The sequence below is a fragment of the Pinus tabuliformis genome, chromosome 3_2 (assembly GCF_031772625.1).
Source record: "Pinus tabuliformis cultivar Carrire ecotype Pingquan chromosome 3_2, CPIR1, whole genome shotgun sequence".
Lineage (NCBI taxonomy): Eukaryota > Viridiplantae > Streptophyta > Pinopsida > Pinales > Pinaceae > Pinus > Pinus tabuliformis.
Window position 1 is genome coordinate 350,235,584 of NC_142302.1, and position 18,471 is coordinate 350,254,054.

The following is an 18,471-nucleotide window of genomic DNA, read 5'->3' on the forward strand; positions in this document are numbered from 1 at the left end:
GCTCAAGAGAAACTTGCTGTCCTTGGTCCACATCCGCCAGCAAGGCCACTCCATTCATATGTTTGATGGCAAGCTTGAGGTAAGAAAAGCTTCTGACCACTCACTTGTCATGAGGGGAATAGAAGAAGAAAGGCTTCTCAAACTGCAAAGAACCTCTGCTCATGCACAACATTTCTCATATATTTCTCATCATGAAGAAGGTACACTTCCATCAAGTTTATTATGGCATGCTAGATTTGGACATTTAAACTATGACAGTCTCCGCTTATTGAAGAAAAATGGTGTTGCTGGTTTGCCTACAATTCCTAGAAAACATAAGCAATGTGATGCTTGCATTCTAGGAAAGCATAGCAAACAGTCTTTTCATGATTCACATTCAAGAGCACATAGGAAGCTTGAACTCATTCATTCAGATTTATGTGGTCCAATGCCTGTTCCTTCTGCAAATGGAAATAAATATATCATGACATTTATTGATGATTACACCAGAATGTGTTGGGTTTATTTATTGAAGAACAAATCTGATGCTTTTCAAACATTCAAGAATTTTCATAAATGGATTGAAAATGATGCACAATCTCATATTGGGTCTATTCGCATTGATAATGGAAAAGAATATACATCAAATGAATTTGACAACTATCTTCGCCAACATGGAATCAAACATCAAACAACTGTACCTTATAATCCCCAACAGAATGGTGTAGCAGAAAGAATGAATAGAACAATCTTGAATATGGTACAATCCATGCTTTTCTTCAAAAATGTAAAGATAATGTTTTGGGCTGATGCTGTTCTATGTGCTGCATATATAAAGAATAGATGTCCATCTAGTGCTATAAGAAACAAGACTCCTTATGAACTGTGGTATGGACATGTTCCTTCGGTAAAACATCTCAGGATCTTTGGTTCCACCTGTTATGCTTTAATACCAAAGGTACATAGAAACAAACTTGGTGCTAGAAGTCGTAAGTGTATCTTCCTGGGGTATTCAAACACATCTAAAGCATACCGCCTCTATGATGAAGTAAATAAAAAGTTTGTTGTATCTAGAGATGTCATTTTTCTTGAATCATCCAAATCTGACAATGTTGTTGAGCGGCAACTTGATCGCTTGGATAGATTCGCAAAAACAAAATCATTTCAAGAATTTGATAATCAGATTCCACATCTTGAAGGGGGGATTCCTATACTAGAACAACATGTGGAATCTTCTTCTGAAGAACAATCTCCCCTGCATGAAACTCCAACAACGGATGATGCTTTAAGTGATGTAATTGATAGAATTAGGAGACTCAATCTTGATTCAGTCCCAACTCAATCAACAGAGCAGCCTGGACCATCTCAGAAAGGTCCCCCAAAGTGGCTGACAAAGACACTTGAAAGTGTTCATCTTGATGAAATTGGAAAAACAGGAACCAGAAATTCAAACCGACAAAATGGAGGTGATGTAGATGACTCTAATTCACCTGTTGATATGGATGTTACTTATGATTGTGAATTGAACTTGTCTACAGATTTTGAACCAACTTCCTTCAAAGAAGCTGCTTCTCATGATGAATGGAAAGAAGCGATGCAAAAGGAGTATGATGCCCTCATAAAGAATGGCACTTGGAAGCTGGTTGATCCTCCATTTGGAACCAAACCAATTGGCTGCAAGTGGGTCTAGAAGAACAAATACAAAGCTGATGGCTCACTTGACAAGCACAAAGCTAGGCTTGTGGCAAAAGGTTTTGCACAGAAGGAAGGGGTCGATTATGAGGAAACCTTTGCCCCCACAGCAAAATGGGCCACCATCCGGACACTCTTTGCACTAGCTGCTCAGAACGGTTGGAAAGTCCATCAAATGGATGTAAAAACTGAATTCTTGAATGGAGATCTAAAAGAGAATGTTTTTATGTCCCAGCCTGAAGGATTTGCTGTGAAAGGACATGAACATAAAGTATGCAAACTTGTGAAGTCCTTGTATGGCCTCAAACAAGCACCACGAGCCTGGTATGAAAAACTAACAGAGCATCTTCTGAAACTCAACTTCAATCATTTTGATCTTGATGATGCAACTTTATTTGTCAAGAAAGTTGGCAAAACAGTTGTATATCTTGTGGTATATGTAGATGATGTTTTAATGACAGGGAACAATGAAAGCTATATTGCATCCATAAAGAAAGAATTAGGAAAAAGTTTTGAAATGACTGATTTGGGCTATGTTCATTATTATCTTGGCATTGAAGTAACCCAACATCCAAAATCCATATTTCTTTCTCAAAAGAAATACATTGGAGATTTGTTAAACAGATTTGGCATGACAAAGTGCAATCCTCTTTCTACTCCAATGGAACAAAACTTAAAGCTCACATCTATTGAAGGAAAGGAATTTGAGGATGCAACAAAGTATAGACAGCTTATAGGAAGTCTCATCTACCTCACTACTACCAGACCAGACATTTCATTTGCTGTTGGAATCCTCTCCAGGTTTATGAAAAAGCCTTGTGAGGGACATTGGTCTGCTGCAAAAAGAGTTCTAAGGTACTTGAAGGGAACTCAAGACCTTGGAATCAAGTATACACAGGTGGACGACTTCAGCTTGATTGGATACTCTGATTCAAACTTCGATGGAGACAAAGAAACTGGAGTATCTACTTCAGGATATGCTATGAGTCTTGGATCAGGAGCTGTCTCTTGGAGATCATGCAAACAATCAGTTCCAGCAGATTCCACAACAGAAGCAGAATACGTGGCAGCAGCTGAAGCAACGAAAGAAATTGTGTGGCTCAGGAAAATTCTTGAAGATTTGCAGGTAAAACAAGTATAATCAACTCCACTCATGATTGACAACACCTCTGCAATAAAGTTGGCCAAGAACCCAAAGTTCCATGATCGTACTAAGCACATCAATACTAAATATCATCTGATCCGACATCATGTTGAGGCCAAAACAATCCATCTCCGTCATTGTTCCACAAATGAGCAAATTGCAGACATCTTCACCAAAACTCTTGGAAGAGAAAAGCTTGAAAGATTCAGAACGATGCTTGGACTCACCAACATCCCTTCAGATTAAGGGGGGGAATTGTTGACACCTAATCCTCAGCGGTTGGGTGTACCCGGAATGTGAACAGTCATCAAGTAGATGAACTGATCAGTCACATTCCTGTATATAAACAATAGTTACCTAATGAAATAAATCAATCAGTTTTTTCTGCCAAGTCTGGAGTTACCCTGGCTTGACAGTTTCCAAGAATCTTCCAATCCAATTAGAGGATGAGGCTAGATAGGATCAGGATGAGTCATCCACTGAGAATGAGAGACAAAATCATTTGTATTCCGAGTGGGGTCACCAAAAATGTTGATGAATTTTGTAGTTGAGGAAAAGAGTCAACCTCCTAGGTCCTTTTTAGGCTCCCTCTATGTGTTAATCCTTCTTTCATTTACTCAGGTATTTAAAATAACTCAAAAAAACATAGAATATTATCATTTAGCTCACTCACATGTGATTAGATTAGGTTCTTTAAAAGGAAAATAAAACAATAATACTAAAAATAAATATAATATAATGATTTATTCTATGATACACATCTATTCATACATAATGAGGACAACACATTTGAAGCAAATTAATAGACCTTAAGTGGAGAGATGGTCCATATATTTAGAGAACTCTAAAATGATTTCATTCATTCAAAGATCATAAAGAGTCATATGAGAACATTCATGATTTTTCGTTGCTCATTTAAAAGTCTCAAAACCACAAATGACATGCACTCCTGAAAAATATACCTTTGTGAAAGTCAAAGAATGATTTTATAGGCTTTAAGTTTTAAATAAAGTTAGTGCCTAAAGAAATTTACAAAATCCTAATACTTAAGCATAAACTTGAAGGCATTTGTCCCTAAGTGAAAAGGGTTGGACTCCCATGGACCAAATAATATGAGGTCACCTGAAAGAAAAAAAAAAAAAAACCGTATCTAGGGATCAACTTCAAAAAATTATAAGACAATTCATGAAGCTAGATGATCAAATACTAGGGAGAGAGAAAGGGAATTTCTTCAAAACAAGTTTAAATAACACTCACAAAATTGTGGAAGGAAGATTGATAGAATGAATCATCTCTCCTTTGGTAGTAGTTGTTTTAAAAATATATATTGGCTTTCAAATGTCTATTAATCTAACTTATGAGACAATGATTTAGGAATAACAATTTCATTTAAAGATTTTCTAATCCAATCTTAAATTTACTCTATCGATGGGATGATTAAGTCTTGCTTTACCCTCAACACAAATATTTCCTACTCTATGTCCTTCACATATTATTGTAGTTACTAACTATTTTCTAGTTGGTCTTCATTGCCATCGTCGAATGTAACCAACCACTTTTTGATCTCATCCTCTGAAAGATTAGACAAGTTGTCGAAATCATTGGTCGATGATGCTCTAATAATATTTATTCTCCTTGCAACATGTCCTTTGGAATCAACATAGAATATATAACCATTTGTGGACCTTATAATTCATTGACAAATCTTATATCCTTGAACAAATTATTTCTCACATAGTCATCAATAGTTGAACATTTAAAAATAACATCTTCTCACATTTTAATCCTTGCTTGTGAACCTACCTTGATCTACTTAATTTTATCCCTTGATGGAATGACCTTGTTTGTTCTTCTTGAAATCACTATGACCATTGATTTCATTAAGACAAGTCATTAAATATTTTTCAACAAATTCCTGATCTTGCTCCAAATCTTTCTTCAAATATTCAGATAACAAAGTAGTTATCTGAGACAAATTTCTTAATTATAAATAAAGTTCTAATGCTCCCTCAATTATTGCTATTTACTTATTATTATTTTCTACAACATGGGACCTAATACCATTTAACAATTTTGTTTCTTTGTTAACTTTCTCGATTATGTCAAGGATGATTATTGTTGCAGCTTCAAGATCTTGAATAACTAAAGGGGAAAAAATAGAGGTCTCATATTAAGAGTTTATTCTATCTCACTTATCTTTCTTTTTAACCTCATATTTTCAAACTCTTTATTAATAATGGAGTGAGAAAGTGCATCCCCTATAGTTATGTATAACTTCAAGAGTTTAGTAGGTCATACTCTTGAGACATCCACTTCTAATTTCCACTTTCTAGTAATTTTCTTGTTTTTGACATGCACCTTTTCAAACTATAATTTTCTACAAGCTAACAAACATTTTAATTACCTTCCTAATTGCTTTAGAAAAACAACCAAAAGAATATGCATTTAATTGTCAACTTGTGGCTCATATGGAACTCGTGATTTACCATGCATTGTATATGTAGTTCATACTTGCTACTTTCATTGGTTTGTTTTGTAGTTATAGTATCAATGATTATTTTTGCAGTGGGAGTATAAACAATTCACAAGCTTGGAAAGGTTCAAAATTAAAATGACTAAATCTACTTGTAGGAAAGTAAATACAGTTGTAGGAAATTACATATCACACTTGTCAAATTGAAATAACACACTTCTACCTAGTGGGCCTAGGAAGCTTAACATTGTAATCCCCAACACAAGTAGAACTAGTATTTTTTTATAGGAAAGAAAAATTTACACTTCTACCGAGTGGGATTAGGAAGACTGATATTGTAACCCCAAACTTAGGTAGAAAAAACCACACAAGTGGAAAATAAACCACACACGAAGAAATTAATGAAAAGACTAATCCTTTCCAAGATGATCCTTGTTTCTACTTTGACCAACAAATGTAATCATTGTGTTGAGCACATTTATTCAACAATGTAAATGAATGCAACCCAATTAGAAATATAAGCATTAGAAACAAATAAATAAATGAAATATATCATAAAAAATCAATAACATAAGAAAATAATCACAATATTACAATCAATTACATAAAAATAAACACAATATTGCCTGTGTAATCTAATTGTATGAACAAATTGAATCATATAACAAGAAAATAGTTACATAAATAAATAAAAGAAATTAAATATAAATAAATAATTACATAATTGAACTGCACAACAAAAAAATAAAGAAGCTTTCTAAATGCACAACACTTTGTTCTATTGGAGTAGGCCATGCCTCCATAGAATAAAGTGTTGATATGATTCTATATCAACGCTATGTACAATTGCAACAAAAATTAATTAAATTAATTATGATACAACATAAATTATTTTATTACTACTAAAAAATAAACTAATTCTAATTACATATTTATAAAACTAAAATCTAAATTGAAATAAGAATTAATAAAATATTATTTAATTTATCATATTATGGACTTATGCTGTAAGAGTCCTCCTCATGGAATGAAAGAGGAATTATTTTCATACATAAGTTTTGTTTAAACTAAAATAACAACCAATAAATGAGATCCACAAGTTTCTCACATGGTTTGTTAATAATTAGCAAACAATAAATGAATCATATATAATTTTAAAATACTTATTAATAACTCAATCAATCATGTCTAATAATTCCAAAATTATTTCCATACCCAAGATAGTCAATGATATTCCAAATTCATGGCATATCTTGGTGGTTGTGAATTGATCCAAATTGAAATAATGGAACAAGAACCATGTAACAACATCAACTAAGTTTCTAATAAGCTCAAGGTTTTGATGGCTCATGGTTCCATTGTTGACTTGTAGTTTCAATATTGGATCATGGTTCCAATGTTACATCAGTGACATTCTGCATGTTGCAGCAACGACTTGCGGCACCAGAGTTGCAACGCCAAAGTTGTAACAAAGAACCGTAGCATGCGAGTTGCAACAATGAGTTGCGACACCAAAGTTGCAACACCAAAAGTGTAGCACCAGAGTTGCAACCATTTTTTACCAAGATACACCATGTGGTGACATTACAACACAACCTTCCTAACACTTCTTCCTTCTATATTAACTCAAAGATAAATACAAATATGATATTTTTTCAATGTTTAATCACAAATTCACATAAAATACTAAGGAAATGTAATGGAAAACACTTTATGTATAAATCTGACATATAAGAATTATAATGGAATGATACAGGGTTATAGAAAAGTGAAAAGGAATTAATAATATGGAAAACATGATGTAAAAATATGCCAATTCCGAGGCCCATCATTTCTCCCCAACTAAAAATGTTGCATGTGTTAATGCAACATAGTACCTTTGTATTAGTCATATTGTAGGGACACTTTTTTTCATTGCATACCTCTCTCTATTGTTAACATTTTTAATTTGTCTCAAATGCTTGCTATGAATCATCACAAAACATCTTTCAAACTTCAAAATTAGCATCCTCAAAATTTTTAATGAGCTTCTAGAAAATCTTGTGGAGTTGAAATAAACCTATATAAGGAGTTGCAACAAGAGTATTATAGGAGTAATAACAAGCCTCTTTGTTATGAAACCAACTCACAAAAAGATAGAAAATATAAATAAACGACTTCAAAATCAGTCTCTTTGAGGGGGCAACCTCCTTTACATTACACAAATGAACAATTCTTGGATGATACAAATGACAAGACCTCTTTTCTATATATAGGAGTCTAAGGGGTCATAATACAATAAGAGACTACATAACAATAATATTGTGGGGGCACAACAATAACAATAGTGAGATTCTATGGGGCATAATAACAACAACATGGGGACTATATGGGCACAATAATACAGTAAAGGGTTACACTAGTAGTATAGAGACCTAACATGCCCCTCTCCTTCAAAAAGTGTTGTCCTCAACAATTGAGTAGTTCTGGATGCTTCTGTATAAAATTCTCATCCTCCCATGTGGAATCTTCAACGGTAAGTTCTTCCACTTGATGAAATACTCTGAAATTGATCGATTTCATAGCTGTCGATTTCTTGTTTTTGTGACTGCTTCAGGTTCCAATATGAATTTTCCTTCCTCGTCAAGTTCTGGAAATATTGTTTGAACTGGGATCCTCTCACCTATAACCTTCTTTAAGCATGAAACATGGAAAACTGTGTGCACTTGAGACGATGCAGGAAGATCCAATTTGTATGCCATAGTACCAATATTTTGTAACACCTTGTACAAACCATAATACTCTGGTGATAATTTATTATCCTTCTTAGCTTACTTGAGGGACATTTGTTTGTATGGTTATAGTCGTAGAAATACCCGGTCACCTACATCAAAACTTTTTTCACTGCGATGTTGATCTACCTATTTTTTCATTCTATTCTGTGCCAAAGTGAGGTTATCCTTTAAGAGTTTGAGAACTTGTTGTTGATGCTCGATGTGATATTCCACTGCTTAACTCTTATAATTTTCTTTTAAAGATGATGTGATGGACAATGGATGATAAGATGAGCTATGAGCTAGATGAGTACATAAATATTCCACCTCTTGTACTCCAAACAAATATTTGGAGATTTTTGCATATAATTGTTTCTCCTCCAATAGTTTGAGCACCCTGTCAACATGTTGAACATGATACTTCCAAGACTTGATGTAGATTAGTATATCATCAAAAAATACTAACACAAATTTTCTAATGAAGGGTTTGAAAATGGAATTCATTAAACCTTGAAATGTAGAAGGTGCATTGGTAAGGCCAAAAGGCATGGCCAAAAATTCATAATGACCCTCATGAATTCTAAATGTTTTTTTTGGAATGTCTTCAGTCTTCATTATGATTTGATGATATCCTGAACAAAGATCCAACTTGGTGAAGTAACTTGCTCCATGTAATTCATCTAATAATTCATCAATGACAGAAATGGGAAATTTATTTTTAATAGTAAGCTTGTTGAGCTCCCTATAATCTGGAAACATGCACCATGATCCATCCTTCTTGTGTACTAATACCACTGGAGTAGAGAAAGAACTTTGACTAGGTTGAATTATACCAACCTCTAGCATTTCTGCAACCATGCATTCAATTCCACTCTTTTGGGCATATGGATATCTGTAAGGCCTGGTGTTTGGGGGAACACTTCCTGGAATCAAATTAATAGCATGATTGTGACAAATAGGTGGGAGGCATTTGGGAGTCTCAAATACCTTGGAATGATTGTCTAAAACGCTTTGGAGATCTGTTGAAATAGATGATATCGATGTGGGAGCCTCTAGTGAACATAATTGTGAAATTACATCTCGTTGTTCTTTCTTTAGAAGATTTGTCATGTTGTTAGAGCTGATTATCTTTCTTGGTTTCCCTTCAATATCCCTTAATTCAACTTTTCTTTCCTTCCCAAAAAAATTTCAAGAAAAGTTCTTGAAAATTAAAAGCTATCGTACCCAAAGATTGTAGCCATTGGACTCCTAGTACAACATCTGCACCAACCATTGGAATGGAAAGCATTGGACTATTCAAAACATATTTTCCCATTGATAGCTCGATATTATGGCACTTTCCAGAGAAATTTATGGTTCTTGTATTTACAACGATTACTTGACACTCTGGTGTTGGATATAGAAAGCAATTCAATTCCTTGACTATTTTACAATGAATAAAATTATGGGTACTACCCGAATCAATCAACACTATTACCTTTTTATTCTTGATATGCCCTTCTATCTTAAGAGTTTGAGAAGTGGTAATTCCTGTCAATGCATTACAAGATATGGTTAGATTCATTTCTTCTTTCTCTGGGATTGGTTCTTAGTGTATATCCTCTTATTTTGACATTTCTTGTTCCTTTTCTTGCTCCTCTTCCCCATCTATGTAAATTAGTTTCTTCCACTTATAACCTTTAGTGTATTTTCTCTCACAATTGTAACAATGCCATTTTTCTCTTTTTTTCTTCTAATTGTTGTGGTGTCAACCTTGTAGGTGGTGAAAGATTAAGAGAAACAACACTTCCATCTTTATAGTTGTGAGTGGTAGGCTTCCTTTTTGCCATAATTTTTCTTTCAATTTTTCTTGCCAACCTGTATGCCTTCTCCAATGAATCGGGTTTCCCAAAGGTGAACCTCATGTTGGATGTTATCATTTCAAGTCCCTATGAAGACTTCAATCCTTATTTCTGTGGAATATCATTTACCCTTATATTAAATTTTTGGAAATCCTCAATGTGCTCTTCCATTGAACCCTTTTGTTTGAGATTTATCAATTGGCTAAAGAAGATGTTGCTCTTTGTATCCTCATAATGTGCTATCATTTTCTCCGTGAAAATTGACCAGGTGACAAGTTGTTTACGAGAACAAATCCCTCTATACCATACAAAAGGATTTGGTTCTAAATATAAAGATGTAATATGTACCTTTTGTGTGTTTTTCACATTATGTAGATCAAAATATTTCTCCATCTGTAGTATCCATGTTACGAGATCCTTGCCATCAAATTTCCTCATATCTATCTTTGGAGTATGTTGGGTCTTCAATCCAACGTTAGATTCTATGAAATCATGATTAACATTACTTTTGTTCTAATCATGAGTTTCCTCTACTACCTTTTCACCATTAGGTGGCCTTTCTTGTAGCAACTTTGTCCCACCTTCCTTCAAACCTTCCATGTGTTTCTTCAAATATTCCATGCCTTTCTTCCAATATGCTTCCATACCATCGATATCAACTTCCATGGCATAGATAAAACTATTTATCTTAGCTTCGATCACATTCTTCAAATCATCCATCCAATTTTGATTACTAGGTGTTTCTATTTTCTTGATTCGAGTCATTCTTTTTCTTGATTTTATGATCTTGATCTTGAATCTGTTGTATATCTAAAAGTTCAGATCTCCAAGGTATGGAATTGAAACCTACGGTATCCTTGTGAGTCCTCCTTCCAATGCCACAAGTTTGATCAAAATTGGATTCTCCAAGAAAGAGTTATGCCCAATCTCCCAAGATGACATGATTATATACTTTTCAGTAGAGAGAACTTGTACAAAGTGCCACGTGTCACTGTCTTGACCTTCAGACCTAAAAATAATATACAAAAAATTATAGTCCGTCTTCTTTCTATAACTTTTTATGAAATTTCAGTCTGATGATCAAAGAGAAAGTTATGACGATTTTCCCAAGGCCACCTGTTTGGGATGTAATTTGGGAGCCTGCAAAAACCATAGATGTCTTGGACCATATCTCCGAAAATGTAGCAAAACAAGATCTGAAATTTGGGCCCGAACTTCACCAAGATTTCAGCTCAAATGGGTTGTAATTTTAGAGTCTAGACCTTCGTACAAAAACAATTATAGAAAAAATTCCACGATGACCTCTTTCAGATGGAATTCTAGAGCTTGCAAAAACCCTACCTTCCTCAGATCATATCTTCGAAAATATAATGATACAAGATTTGAAATTCAAACCCGAGGTTCAGAAAAATTTCGGCTCAAATGAGTTTTTTTTAATCTTCTGAAACTTCGTAGCGAAAATGTTATAGAGAAAATGACACAATGACTTGTTTGGAGTAGTGAAACCTAGAATCCAAAGCTCTAATACCAAATGTTATGAAACCAGCTCACAAAAAGATAGAAAAGATAGATAAATGACTTGAAAATCAACCTCTTCGAGTGGGTAACCTCCTTTACATTCCACAAATGAAAAATTCTTCGATGATACAAATGACAAGACCTCCTTTCTGTATGTAGGAGTCTAAGGGGTCCCAATACAATCAGAGCCTACATAACAATAATATTGTAGGGGCACAACAATAACAATAATGGGCTTCTATGGAGCATAGTAATAACAACATGGGGACTATATGGGCACAATAATACAATAAGGGGGTTGCACTAATAACAATAAGGTGTTACACTAGTTAGCCATTTTATACATTTTTTATGGAGTTTCATAACAATAATTTCCCTATTTCACTCAGTTTACTAAAAAAAATCATTACTATCCAATGCAAAATTTTTGAGCTATAGACAAATCCTTCTTTGTACATAAAATATGGAGTAGTAGCGGTAGTGTTATAATAACAATAACAACAACAAATCATATATTTTTATGTCCTACTATTGGTTCTTGTGTAACAGTAACAAATCTTCTTTATGTCATTGTTGCTATTGGATTTCCTTACTAAAAAATGAGATTGTTAGTGTACATATCCAAAAATTATGTCATTTTGTAATACAACATATCTATATGTAGGAATAAATTCTATAATGGCTTAGTTTTGTTGCAGGTTCTCGTGTAGCAACATATTTCTCTCTAAGCGACATTTTGTTCTCCTTTCCTCCAAACTGAAAATGGGCTATGATCTATTGGATTAAAAATGTATACTTGAAGATTCTCATGGATCAAGAAAGAGTGATATGGCATTATTAAATGTTGGTTTTCCCTTTTAAATGTATACTTGAAGATTCTCATGGATCAAGAAAGAGTGATATGGCATTATTAAATGTTGGTTTTCCCTTTTAGCTACTTATTGTTCTATTATTGGCTCTTGCGATTAACTTCTTCTTCTTCTTGTTTCTTTAGAAATTGGTTCTTGTGTGACAACAACAAGGTTTGTTATTTTTTTACTATTGGTACTTATGTGACAGTATCAAGGAATTTTAATGTTCTTACTATTGATTCTTGGGTTAAAATGTGAAATTGGGAAACACTTTTAACTTGTTTTTGGCATACAAAATTGTGATTTTTTATGTTTTTTTAACTCCAACTGCTAGAAACTCATATTTTATTTAAGAATTTTGCTTTGCCGTAAAAACAATATTTGTAGGGAATTGTCTTGCCTTCATACTCATATTTAAAAAAATAAATTATGGACATATAGCTGGAGAAATTTGGTGGATAATGAATGAATAGACATGAAAATTTCAGGCAAGTATAATGAGTGACTTCAATATCCACCATGGTTTGTAGAGATGGAAATTCATTTTGGGAAAAAATTATGTCATCCCAATATACACAGATTTCACTCCAATCTGGAATATTTTTATTGAATTTCCAAATTCAATCACTATGTTTAATCACTTAATGAAATAGGGTAAGATAAAATAATGGCGATTTTTCAACACTTTCAGCTATCCTTCAATTTTCATTTTAATATGATCATCATTGAGTCTGCTGAAAATATCGTTTTGAAGAGGACACAAAGAAAAAGTACTGAGTGAATTTTCAAATGATATGGTGTTTTTATTTTTAAGTTATTGATTTTTAATTTCACATAGTTTTCAGAAGTCTAAAAATATGCAATGACAAAATTTAATATAAAATTATTAACAAATATCATTTCTTCATCAAATTGAATAAAAAATATATAATTTGAAACTAGATTAAGATATGAATCCAACGGTACCAAAGGAATCAGCTAACTCCTAAAGTTGGCAGGCATTCGACTCCTATGAAGTAGTTATTCCCTAAAAATCGCAGATTTTTTTTCTAATTTATGTTGACCGACAACTATCGGACGAGAAAATTATAACTCTTGGCTGAGACTGTTTCACAACTTTGGTTGGAATTAACTACACGAAGTTAACATTTTAAAAACTCTCTTCCGAGAAATGTTAAAACTCTCAGCCAAGATTTCTAACACAGAATATACCGTTTCACACACTCTCGGTCGATATTTTGGGCAAAGACTCTTTCTCTCCCATACTCTCGTCCGAGAGTTGTAGAAACTCTCAGACAATATTGTTTCTTTGAGAAAACTCTCGGGTGAAAGATTTATAAACTCGCGTCTGAGAGTTTGTGCAGGTAATCTTTCTGCCAACCGACACAATTATTTTATCAATGAACATGTCTTTTGATGTACAATTATTTCAGCCAAGGGTTGTATAAATACTCGGCTGAAAGTTTCAATTGAGACCAAAGCTATCAACTTGCAAAGTGTTAAGTGCAAAACACCAAGTTCACCAAGTTCATCTCTGGGGAAAATTCCTATTGAAGGTAAGTTTTTTTGATATGGGGAAAAGCGATTTTTTTTTTTTTTTTTTTTTTTTTAAAGAATGGGCCTTTTTTTTTTTGTTGTTCAGCTATGAAAATCAAATAATATTAGCTTTTTCTATGCAAAGCAAAATTTAATTTTGTTTGAATTTTTTTTGTAAGGGTACAATTATTGTCTTTTTGATAAGGGGAAAAAAGCGATTCAATATATATGTAAGGGAAAAAAAGAGATTATATATATATTCTATGAGAAAATAACCTTTTGTGGGGGGAGGAGTCGTGTTTTATTGTTTTTATATGGAAACTAAATATTAATATTTTTACATTAAAAATATATTTTTAATGTTTTTTTTTTTTTTCTAAAAGAGAAGATATATAGAAATTTATTTTAGATTAAATTATGAATCACCATAAAAAAAATTATGTTTTGAGATATTTGAATTTGTCTTGAATCATTTGTAGTATTAAAAACTTGAACTATCTTGTGTTGTTTTGGAATTAGATATTAGATTCTTAAATTTAAGAACATGGGAAACCAAAATAATCGTAAATGAAAGTATGATCACATTAGAACTGATTTAAAGGAAAAAAAATAAGAAAATAAAAGAAAAGGAGAAAGAACTAAGGGAAAATAGAGAGACTGAAAGGAATGTGGATATATCAAATAGAAAGCTCGAAGGAGATGTGGAGGTACCAAATAGAGAGCTTGAAGATGTGAGAGTACAAAAAAGGGAGTTTGAAAGAAACACAAATTTACGTGGAAATGTTGAGGAAATGAGAGATGTTGAAGAACTTGTCAACGAGAATACCGATGCTATTGGTGAGTCAATTAATGTTTTAAATTTTGAATAAATTGTAATATTTATATTAAATTATATTTCAAAGTCGTCATTATGATCTATTTTAATAGTGTTTAATGTACATAAATGTCAAGTACAAAATACAATTTATATTTTTTTTATGCATGGACAACATCCAACCCACAACAAGATCCTACCACATCTAGAAAAGCATGAAAATTGTTTGGAAGATAAAAGAACATTGCCTTTGATGAAAATTTCTATAAAATATGGATCCAAATACAATGGAATAAATTGGGTCATCAATGAATGAATGGACAATTCGCAATAAAGTAAATAAGGCAATCAAAATGTTTTTTCAGGGTAAATCTATCATAGCACAAGCTCAAATTTTACATAGACTTTTCAAATACAAATCTCTAAGAGATGGAGTTCAATTACTAGGCATTAAAGATTCCAAAGAGGTGTAGGTAAATTAGTTGATATAAAAAAAAATATGACATCGACCCTTGGCACACTTGTAAAAAATGATCTTGAGATGGAAACACTTTTCATAGAGCATTGTTAACATGTATTATCGGAAAATGAACTACATCACATCGGTTTTCGTTAGTGGCAGCAATAATATACAAAACATCAAGAAAATGTCTATGGAGGCAGTAATCTTTTTAGGATTCAAGTAGATGAGAATGATGAGTTTGCATGTTGGCTAATATCTCTAGGAAATCCTATCAAGATAGACTTGTACATAATGTGAGAGACAAGGTGAAAGGGTTTAGGAATTTTAATTCTCATGTGTTACCAAGGGTGAATGCATGAATATGAGTTACACTTTTGGGCCAAATGTGGCGACGAAATTTCAAGTTTTCCCTCTTCTATTGAATTGAAACCCTCAAAATTCATATCAACATTGTGAATTTTGATTCAGATTAAAAAAAATAAAAATGTGGAGAATTATGTTGTTGTCCTAATGATATTTTTTGCAAAAAAATTTAGTGTCATATTATATGTTAATTTTCCATTAAATGAAATGCTTGTTCTTGCAAATTTTCACACATCTTAAGAGGTATGTGTGTGTTCATGTAGCATAACTTAGTCTAAAATGTGCAATTTTTAAAAATATATATACGAGTATGATCTACGTGGAGAGAGCTAAATTTTTCATATTAAAAATTTATTTTTTTATGCAAATTTTTTTTTTCGAAGTTATCGAAGCAATATTTCAATTGCATTTTGCAGACACATATGTTCACGTAAGGGTTTTTTCAACTATTTAAATAAATTGAAAAACCAAGAGTACCCTTTTGAAGAGGACTCGTAAATGAAGATAGTGATATTTTTGAAAAAATTTCATTGTGTTTATTTATGATATTGATTTTTTATTCAACCTCTTTAAAATTATTAAAAAAAAGATCAAGCGTTATGTTTAAAAGATATTAGATGAAAAATATCATATGAATTCGAAAATGTCAAACTCATATGCCATTAGATAGAGGATTCCTCCATGAATCCAGCATGATCAACCCACCACCTAAGAACAATTCTTTTCATAAGTCCACTAGGGTACAAAATGGTGTTGCAAGAAATTTTTCAAAGGGGTGCTAAAATTGTGGATTTTAGGAATTCAGAGGGTCAATCAAGCGCTTAAAGTGGTCGATTCAGCGTTTAAATTTAAAATTCAAATAGTTCATTCGAGGGTTCGTAAACCATCGATTGATCCTTTACATGGTTAACAAGAGCTCGATCAAGCCTCTATAAAAAAAATTGTGAATCCCAAAATTTAGATTTTAGAATCGATAAAGATCTAAAATTTAAGTTTTTACTACATTTTAAAATTCCAAATTTTATTATAATTTTTCTTATCATGTCATTTAGAGACCTTATTATATTTAATATTAATATTAAATTATTATTATTATTATTATTATTATTAAATTAAATTATGAAATTTGATATTAATATAAAAAATAATATAAATATATTTTAATTTATATATTAAATTTATTAATTTTGGATTAATATTAAATTATTAACTTTAATATAAAATAAAAAGCGTTATATTATAATATCTACTAGTGCAACCAAATAATAAATATGGTTGATATACATCGTAGGCGTCAACAAAAGACATACAAGATGACTCAATATGTTAATTTTATTTAACCTAATATTTTTATAAATCTAAAATAATAAATATATAATATTTTTAAAATCATGAAGTAATCATAACTTAAAGCTACCTAAAGAAATAAAACCTAAATAGTTTCAATTGGAAGACATGAAGTGCTCTATGTATCTTCGATGGAGGTAGTTGGAACATTAATATTTTGGAAAATTTAAGATAATATTTCCATGAAAAATTATTATTTTCCCTCCAAGTGAATGTATGACACACATTTGAAATATTTCATTTTTAATTGTATTATATAAAATAAATAAATTGTTGTACGACATCAAAATAAATCTTTTATTCAAACATAATATTTTAATTGTCAAAGTATTTATTATTTTTTGAAATATAGAGGAAATAGAGTGGGAGAGAAGGGTAGGAGAGAAAGGGGGACACAAATATGGAGAGAGGGAGAGGAGGAGAGAATGGATGATAAAGAGAGGGAGCTTGAGAGATGGAGTTGGAGGAAAGGATAAGGAAGAAATAAGTTCAAGACATATAGAGAGAGAAAGGTGGAGAGAGAGAGAGAGGGAGTGACAAGGGAGAGATGGAGAGAGAGTGTGTATGTTTAGGGGTGAGATATAAAGAAAAAGAAGGAGAGATGGAGAGAAGGGGAGAGAGAATGAGAGATGGAGGGAAAATTCAACAAATTTGCAGGAAGAAGCTAGAGAGAGAGAGAGAGAGAGAGAGACGAGGGGGAGAGACAGAGGGAGGTGGGAGAGAAAGGAAGAGAGAGAGGAATTGAGATGGAGGGGGAGATAGAGATGGAGTTGAATGGAGGAGAGAGGGAGGTAAGAAGAAAGGAATATATAGAGAGAAAGGTGGAGAGAGAGAGTGAGAGAGGAGAGTATGAGGGAAGAGAGATAGAAAGGGAGACAAAGGGAGAGAAGGGGAAGAGAGAGAGGGAGGGAGAGGGAGCAATATATAGATAGATATGGAGAAACAATTTTTATGTTTGTAGTTTGATATAGAAAGAAGAAGAAGGAGAGACAAAGGGAGATAGAGATATATATGGAAGGGGGAGAGAGGGGAGAAGAAAGAGATAGAGGGAGGGACGAAGAGATAAATGCATATGAAAAGAGAGAGAGCATGTGTGTTTGGGGGGTGAGATAGAGAGAAAACAAAGGAGAGATGGAGGGAGATATTAATATAGATGGAGGGGGAAGAGAAGGGGAAGAAAAATTCTCGCACTAGATGCATTGATTTACGAGTACAAACACTGACTTTCTAATCCTATTTGATTTCTTACATTATATGCATTAATTTCTGTGTAGATGTTGATTTCCAATGCTATTTCATTACTTGCATTATATGCATTCATTTAATTAAAAATGTTAATTTATAATCTTGTTTGATTGAGATTGCATTAGATGCATTGATTTCAGTGTAGATGTTGATTCCTAATCCTATTTGATTGCTAGCGCTAGATGCATTGATTTTGGTGTAGATGTCGATTTCTAATCTTATTTGATTTCTTGCAGCATTAGATGCATTTATTTCAGTGTAGGTGTGGATTTTTAAGCCTATTTGATTGTTTGCACTAGATTCATTGGTTTCAGTGTAGATGTTGATTTATCATCCTATTTGATTGCTTGCATTAGATGCATTGATTTCAGTGAAGATGTTTATTTATGATTTGATGTAACTAGATGTATGGTGTACTTTAATTTCAAGGTAATTAGTTTAACATTGTGCAT